Raw genomic sequence first — 7,427 nt, forward strand, 5'->3', positions numbered from 1 at the left:
TTGATTGATTGATTGATTGACGATATTATCCGATCTTTGTTCTAATATATCTTCCTTTAAAAAGTTCTACAACATAGTAATCACACTTGGGCTGATCTGTTTTCATGAAAGAAAGTACTTAAGATAGTTTTCTCTAATTTAAATATTAATGGGAAAATGATTAAATAAATTATGATCCATCTCTCTATATGATACTGAAATATTTTTTTTTTGAAAATTTGTCATTTTCTTTATCATTGGAGGGGAGGGAAAGAAAGCAAGCAGAGGTGGGGATATGGTTACACTATTTAAGAGCTGAATACAAAGACAATGAGTCTTTCATAGTCTCAACAACTCCACAATGAATAACTGTGGATTATCTCATTTAAAATTTACATTGGATAAAAAAAATTGGTTCCCTTCTGTGTGTATCAATTTAATTCAAACCTTATCTTCAGAATACAAAGATGAATACTACAAGATAAACTAACTGCAATAGGTATTTTCTAAGTAGAAGAGCAAACACCAAAGGGAATCCCTCTTTCCAATGTCTTCTGATATGGCAAGATTTTGCCAGAATGGAAGTCTAACACTTAAATAAGCATTCTCTTGGCCAAGTAAGAAACTACAGTTGTTGTGGGTATTACCCTACAATTACCGTATGTATTACATATTAAATTAAACTCAGCATTAAATATGCTTGTATAATTATGTTGTTAATGATGATAGCAGTGATGATGCTGGTGGAAAAAGCCTGTCTTTCGCCCATGAAAAGTAAGGGAGAAAAATGTAACAAGCAGAAAGCAAACACAGAGTTGGGCAATTTTTGATTAGGAAAGAGAATTTTAAGCATAGAAATATAAAAAGAAAAGTACTCCCTTATTTCCCTTACATGGAAATAATATGAAACACTTATTAGATATACTGGACAACAAGAGAACTAAGTACTCCAACTCTACTGCAGCATTACAAAAAATATCATCCCTTCACCACAGTGTAAGATTTAAGGGCAACCTGCCCAAGGATGCATGTTATATCAAACACAGCAAGATTGCTGCTGCCCTGCCAAGTACTCCCAATCCCTACCCAGGTCCTACTGAAATATGGGTGGTCCCAGTTAGTTTTACTGAAATAAATCTTTAAAGAAAAAGATAAAGCATTTAAAAAGACAAGTCAAAATGCATCAGGAACCACATATCCAACACAAACTTTATCCTCAAATGAGTTATGTTTGCCTCGCACTAATAACTTTTATTTCACTCAAATTAGAGCAGTAATCTTCCATACGTAAGTATATTCCCTGCCCAATAATTCAAAGAAAAAAAATCCAAAATGATTAGTAAGGAAAAATATAAGAATTAACAGACCCTTTAAATTTGTTTTAAATATTTTGAAGTTTTAAAAAGTGTTTAAAGTTTGTAATTCCTAGTAGGAAAACATTATCTGAATGAATACCATAATGGCAAACCACTATAAAATGCTTCAGCTGCATTTGGGGGAGAGGGGTAGGGATTATCTTCAAAGCACCCCAGCTCTCGATGAGAAGGTCGGAGGTACACTGGTTTGTATTATTGCGACATCCATAAGGTGATCTAGGTTGCTTTTCCTTCAGCAAGGGCTTTATTTATCAAAAGGGCATGACGCTTGACCTCCAAATTTGGCTGACAATTTACTGATGAGATTCATAACCTTTGGGTTGCTCTAGTATTTTGACATATTTGCTGGGTTCTGAGCCACATCCTGGAAGGCCACCATAACTTCTGGATCCTGCATGGCTGCAAGAACCTCTGGATCACTAAGAATTTCATTGAGTCCAGGCATTCCGGCCATTCCAGGCATGCCCCCTCCCATTCCAGGCATTCCTCTGGGAAAATTACCAGGCACTCCCCCAGGAAAGCCACCTGGAAAAGAGCCACACTGAGCTCCTGACTGTCATCTGGCTTCTTCCTCCCTCTGGGCTCTCTCATGCTCTTCTCGAGCCTTCTTAACTCGTTCTATTCTTTCTTTGATCTCTCACTCTTCACATTTTCGCTCATACTTTCTCCGATGTTCTGCAATTTTCTATGCCCTATGTCGAACTTCTTTCAGCATTGCACTAGCATCTTCATCATAATCCAATTTACAGGCAAGGGCAAGATCATGGGCTGCTTCTTCCCAGTGGCCTAGAAGTCTGTGTGCTTTCCCCTGCCACTTGTGAGGCTGAGCTGAATCAGGATTTATTTCAATGGCTCTGTCACAGTCTCGGATGGCAGCATTTGGCTTCTGTAATTTGACGAAGACACTGGCCCTCTAGGCATACAAAATGGCCAAGCGAGGATTCAGCTTGATGGCATCTGTGAATAATTCAATGGCTTTCTGGAGTTCACCATCATTTAGGTCTCCAATAGCAGCCACTTTTTATCATTTGCCTGATCCATCATCTCCTCCGTTATCTCCGCATTTTCATCTCCCATTTCTTGAGGAGCATCAGTGTCTGGTTCAATCACACCTTCTTTATCAATTTCTAGATCACTTTCCTCACTTGATGTTTCGTATGGCTTTAAGTCTTCCTCCACCTTCTTATTATCAGGTTTTTCTTCTTTGGTATTTTCTTCTGATTTAGCTTTCTGAGTAGCAGGTGGTACTTTACCTCCCATGTTGTCCACCCACTCCCTCAGAAGCACATTTCCTCGGTGTGCAGAACGCTTGGATCCTGCTTACACATCTTCACAAAGGCCTGAAGCTCGTTCACTTTGCAGGGGTCCATGGTTGGGAGGTGGTGGGCAAAGCTGGGGAGCTGCGGCCTGGTTCCAGGCCCAGGCGCTGGCTCGGTGTGACTGCGCAGAAGGGGCTGAAATTTTTTTTTAAATGAGACAATTGGCCAGGCACAGTGGCTCATGCCCGTAATCCCAGCACTTTGGGAGGCCGAGGTGGGTGGATCACCTGAGGTCAGGAGTTCGAGACCAGCCTGGCCACCATGGTGAAACCCCATCTCTACTAAAAATACAAAAAAGTAGCTGGGTGTGGTGGCAGGCCCCTGTAATCTCAGCTACTCAGGAGGCTGAGGCAGGGGAATCTCTTGAACCCGGGAGGTGGAGGTTGCAGTGAGCTGAGATCACGCCACTGCACTCCAGCCTGGGCGACAAGAGCTAAACTCAGTCTCAAAAAAAAAAAGAGAGAGAGAGAGAGACAATCTTACAGGTATGGACATAGAAATATCTTTAAGACATATTAAGTGAAAAAAAAAGTGACAGAAGAATAGGCTCAGTATAACCCCATTTATGAAAACAACATTAAACAAAATAAAACTACACATTTTATATAAACTCTTATGAACACATAGGCCCTTCAGACTCTAGTCCTACACTTTTCCCTTGCCTCACCCCCTCCGATATTCCCACCTCGATGTTGCACTTCAGGTCAGCAACTACATTATGCACTTGCTGAATTAGAGTAGGTGCTCAATGCTTGTGGGATAAATGAATGAATTACAATTTTCAGACATGTCCTTTACTTTCAAGACTCCCTGTTCGTGTTTGTCCCTACTGTTCCAACAGCTTAAAATGCTGTTAACCCTTCCCTCAGCAATTGTGATTTAGTTAGTAGTCCTCTAGCATCCACTAAATTCCACTTTATTTGCAAAGTCTTCCCAAACCACTTAAACTAGAATTTTCTGGCCCTCTTCTGCTTTTCTAGAGCAATTTATAACTTCACCTGAGCACTCAGAACACCTTGCTTTGCAATCAAATCCAGTTTCCCCTATAAGATTCTAAGATCCTGGGGGAGCTTTGGCAATTTTGTATTCCCCATACTCAGCATAATATCTCACACACAGTAGTCACTCGGTGTGTTACCTTTAATTAAATCTAATTGACTGTTAGGGTCCCAGGGGCCAGGTACACCAGACCAGGTAGAGTAGAATACGTACAATGCCTATTGTAGGTTATTAATTGAATGTCTCCAAACAAAGTAAATTGATTAATTTAATCATGATTGCATGCCATCCTACTTTAAATAATTTACTCTAAAACTTCAGGCAATTTAAATCTAAGATGGAAAGCAGGTGGAGAGTATAAGAGCCTATATAAGACAAATTTTTCTTTGTTGGGTATCAAAGGGCCTCAAGGAATGATCTGGCCTGCCAATGTGGGAATGGGCAAGAGAGAAGTACATAGCTGAACAACCTTCTCTCTCTTCTCTTCCGAGGAACAAGCATATTTTCCCGTCAACTTTAGTAGCAGTTGCCCCCTGTGGATTTCCCAATGAATCAGAAGCTGCCTCCGCACAGACTCCTAATCCACAACTTGTATTTCTCAAATCTAATTTATTAAAAACTCATTTATTTTCGACAACACCAGATTTCTGATTAACTCCCAGCACCATGGGTTATTTAATGCAGTGGGTTTCACTGTCATTTCTGATTTCCCTAAGTGCTTGATTGATAGAAGCTATCATGGGCTTAGTCTGTCAGTGTATTGTTCCTTTGTCAAGTGACAACAAAAAACTTTATTAATGAAATTGCTGGTGTCTCCTAAATAAGCTAGAAACCCAGTATGGCATTGGAGACCCACAGGTGTTAGCTTTCACTAGGGCAACTAAAAATCATGCCTGGAAGCTTCACTGAGATACAAGGCAGATATCCCTACCTATGCTCCACCTGGAAAAGTCTGGCAGAGTCCAGAGTTGTGTTTTCTCATTTGGTGTCAAGGAAGAAAGAGGTGTATTTTCATTTTGCCTTTTGATAAGGGTGATGAAATGCACTGAAGTAGGTTCAGAATGATAAATCAACTTTAAATGCGAACAGCCTTATCTTTTGTTTGTTTTTATAATTTTTCAGACCCATTTAAATCTTTGAGGAGAGTAACCCTTAGAATACAAGATAGAGTTGTTAAGCTTCTAAAATAAAATATGATGGGGAGCGGTGGCTCATGCCTGCAATCCCAGCACTTTGGGAGGCTGAGATGGGAGGATCTCTTGAGCCCAAGAGTTCGGGACCAACCTGGGCAATATAATGAGACTTCATCTCTAAAACAATAATAATAAAATAAAATAAAGTAAAACAAAAGCAAGAGCTGTTGCCATGCTGTTTGTGTAGCTAATCCCTTAACCTGTCTTCTGGACTGAGATTGCTTCCTCAACCCAACGATAGCCTTGAGCTACCCACAGATGTGAATTAGGTGGAAAAGCTGCCGCAAAAATGTCGGTAACGGGGAAAGAAGCAGGAGCAGGTCTGCCATATATTAGCAAAATGTCTTCACAATTTAGTGTTCTCAGTTTGCTGAAATATAGCAGATTTCCCTTATAAACCTTCCACTGGTGTCTTTGGTGCTTTATCTTCCTAGCTAGACAAGGACCCTGGATGGAGGAGAATTGGTCATTCAGTGGAAAGTCCAATCGCCTCTCATTTCTCAAACATGAGAACAGATAACTTCCTAATCAGTTCTTCCCTTATGAATATCTCCTTCCACAACCCTCTGTGACTGTAGCCCAGAGATTTGGATTAATTTTTCCCTTTAGCGTTGCGTCTGACAGCTGAGATGTTGTGATGTTTATGAACTGTTCAGTCAAAGAGATTATATAGCACCTTGAACAGCTTAGAGGACACATACTGTGTAAATCTAAGCACTAAGAAGTCAGGAACCTGAGAAGAAAGCATAATTCAGGATAAGTCTCCCAATACCTTCCCATCACCTCTACTTGTCTCCCTGGGTGAAAACTCCAAGAGGGCAAACTAGAGAATAAGGCACAGAATCCAAAGTTCTTGAGATTTCACTTCCCTGGGCCATTTTGTTGAATATGAACAAGCCCACTCATGGGCAATCTCTTACATATAAATACTACTATTCTGACACTGTAAGAAAGGTGAGCCCTTTGAGATATTTCCCAAGAGGTATCTACAGTAATTTATCTACTAACATTTGTATGCAAAGACGTGTATTTACTGAACGACTACATTTAGGATTAATGGGATCTTAGCACCGTTTACAAAAGCTGTACTTAAAATTATGCTACCCCCATTTTTCCCTAAGATTGATGAAATTTAAAAGCTAATAATTAAGATGGTTAAGACATGGGGAGTGCATGCCTTTTTACATTGTTATACATAAGTTGGTGCAAACTCTATGGAGGGCAGTATGAGAACATTTGTCAAAATTAAGATGTGCAAGCTGGGCACAGTGGCTCAGGCCTGTAATCCTAGAACTTTGGGAAGCCAAGCTGGGGGGATCACCTGAGGTCAGGAATTCAAGACCAGCCTGGCTAACATGGTGAAATCCTGTCTCTACTAAAAATATAAAAATCAGCCAGGTTTTGTGGTGGGTGCCTGTAATCCTAGCTGCTTAGAAGGCTGAGGTAGGATAATCGCTTGAATCTGGGAGGCAGTGGTTGCAGTAAGCAAAGATCATGCCGCTGCACTCCAGCCTGGGTGACAGAGTGAGACTCCATCTCTAAAATAAAATAAAATAATAAAATATAAAATAAAATAAAATAATAAAATAAAATAAAATAAAATGTGCAATCAGAGATTTTTCCATTTTAAGATGGTAGTGAAAAGATTTTTTTCTGCCCCTGCTCCTTTTAGGAAATTACCCCAAACCAACAAGGATGATGAGAGAAAACCTGCAAATTTCATAATCCATGAAATTAGGAAATATTTATATGAAAATAAATAAAAGAGTTTAAAAAATGATGTAGCAGAGTGGAGGTAGCTTGTATTGTTAATTACTGACAGGATTTTTCTTTTTCTTTTTTTTTGAGACAGAGTCTCATTCTGTCACCCAGGCTGGATTGCAGTGGCACAATCACAGCTCACTGCAGCCTTGACCTCCCAGGCTCAGGTGATCCTCCCACTTCTGTCTCCCAGGAGGCTGGGACTACAGGCACATGCCACCATGCCTGGCTAATTTTTGTATTTTTTTGTAGAGACAGGGTTACACCGAGTTGCCCAGGCTGGGCTTAGACTCCTGGGCTCAAGTGATCCACCTGCATCAGCCTGCCAAAGTACTGGAATTATAAGCATGAGCTACTGCATCCAACCAATGACAGGATTTGGGGGTTTTTTTTGAGACGGAATCTTGCTCTTTTCCCCAGGCTGGAGTGCAGTAGCACAATTTCGGCTCACTGCCACCTCTACCTCCCAGATTCAAGCAATTCTTCTACCTCAGCCTCCCAAGTAGCTGGGATTACAGGTGCACGCCACCATGCCCGGCTGATTTTTGTGTTTTTAGAAGAGACAGGGTTTTACCATGTTGCCCAGGCTAGTCTTGAACTCCTGAACTCAGGTGATCCGCCTGGCTCAGCCTCCCAAAGTGCTGGGATTACAGGCATAAGCCACTGTGCCCGGCCAATGACAGGATTTTTAAGACACTAAATGCCACAGGAAGTGAGGGTTAAGAAAAGGGCTAAAAGTTGAGAGATTTATTAGAAGTCTATATGAGGAGCAGAGAATACCCAACCCTCTCCTGAGCGGC

The 7,427-nt window shown here is 40.8% G+C and overlaps 1 pseudogene; it reads right to left on the reverse strand.

Moving 5' to 3' along the window:
• Positions 1–1,593: 1,593 nt before the first annotated feature.
• On the reverse strand, positions 1,594–2,725 carry LOC101138965 (hsc70-interacting protein-like; annotated as a pseudogene).
• Positions 2,726–7,427: the final 4,702 nt, after the last annotated feature.

The sequence above is a fragment of the Gorilla gorilla genome, chromosome 6 (assembly GCF_029281585.2).
Source record: "Gorilla gorilla gorilla isolate KB3781 chromosome 6, NHGRI_mGorGor1-v2.1_pri, whole genome shotgun sequence".
In the NCBI taxonomy this organism is placed as follows: Eukaryota; Metazoa; Chordata; class Mammalia; order Primates; family Hominidae; genus Gorilla; species Gorilla gorilla.